Source organism: Triticum urartu, chromosome 7 (assembly GCF_003073215.2).
Source record: "Triticum urartu cultivar G1812 chromosome 7, Tu2.1, whole genome shotgun sequence".
Lineage (NCBI taxonomy): Eukaryota > Viridiplantae > Streptophyta > Magnoliopsida > Poales > Poaceae > Triticum > Triticum urartu.
Genome location: NC_053028.1, coordinates 695,316,664 through 695,318,177, shown reverse-complemented (window position 1 = coordinate 695,318,177; position 1,514 = coordinate 695,316,664).

Below are 1,514 nucleotides of genomic sequence, written 5' to 3'. Positions count from 1 at the left end.
TTCAATCCTATGAATCAAAGGAGTAACATAGAAAAAAATCCTAAGGATTTCAATCCTTCAGAAATTCTATAAAATTCCTTTGAATCAAAGGAGCCCCTAGGCTTCACACTAGACTAGATCCATGGGATCCTTGGATCTTTCTCTAAGCTTACGTTTCCGCTCGAATTCCGCAACAGCCAGGATAAAAAGCATGAGCAACGTGGACACCGAGACCGATAACGCAATGGATTCCAAGTGATGCCAATCAGGCGGGAAGACCAAGACCATCAACCCCAGGGAGATGAGCGTGATCCCAGTCGCGCCCAACATCAGCTTCGACGTCAACGCATCTGCATGCAGCAACACATGACTAAGTCATGCCAAGTAATGTCGCCAAACAAGTCATCTTTTAACCAGATACTATACCTTTGACCCGGTGACGATTTCTTCACCACAACCACCATCCTTGTCCAGTTCCCAACTCTTGTTTTGGCACCGGAGCTTGATCATCAGTAGATTGATCATCGCCGTTGAGTAGAAGTACACTATGCCGTGGATGGCGAAGCAAGGCCAATGCCCCCGCCAATTGTCGAAGGCAGGGACAATGAAGAAAACGAGCATGATAAAAGTGACAATGAAGTGCTGCATGGATTCATGCATGCACATACAGAATTAATTAATAAAGTACAAGCGTGATCAAATTAATTCGGTAGTGTCTATATCAATATATGCGTGCAGGTCTTGTATACTCCCTCTGTACCACAATACTTGTCGTTGGAAACTAAACTGGGAGTATATAGCGTGCGCGGCAGCGTGACGTACCATAAAGAATATTGTGACAGCGTCGTCGACGCAAGCAGCCACCGGCTTCCCTTTGGTGGCCTCCATCGTTGAATTGCCGGCGCCGGCGACAGCGAAACTGCTCGGCAGCTTGTATCCAGACTTCGGATAATAGGAGATTATCTTCGTCATGGTGCGTACGTAGATCGAACGTGCGTACGCCGCTTGGCCTAATTACGGGAAGCGAGGGAGGTGCTTCTCGTTGTTGTTTGTATATGAAAAGTAGGTCGTTGCTTACCTCTAGATGTATGAACTTATATGGTTCTCGGTCGCGCCTGGCCGCCGTTTTCGGAGTGAAGTAGCTATTCCGGTACGTGATTCTTCCGGACTCTACTGCCAAAATATCTACTAGTACTTGTCTCTATCTCTTCCCCGTCTCTACCTCCATATATCTATATACCAACTAAAAAACTGATTTCCTGAAGGCGCTGATCTGCGCCGGCGCGCCGGCCCAAATTTAGGGCGGTCGCATCCGCACCGTACAATACAAGGCATATCGTCCGCCAGATCAGCTTCCCCACTTCGTTCCCCCATCCATCGTTCCGGGCGAGTAGGAGAAAAATTCCCCTCGCCCCATCAAATCGACCCACCATGCCCCGCCCACCACGACTACATGCCCCTCCCACCATGCAGGTCGCCGCCCCCGCCGTGGGTCGGAGTTCGCCGTTGCCGCGTCTCCACTCCCCCCCCCCCCC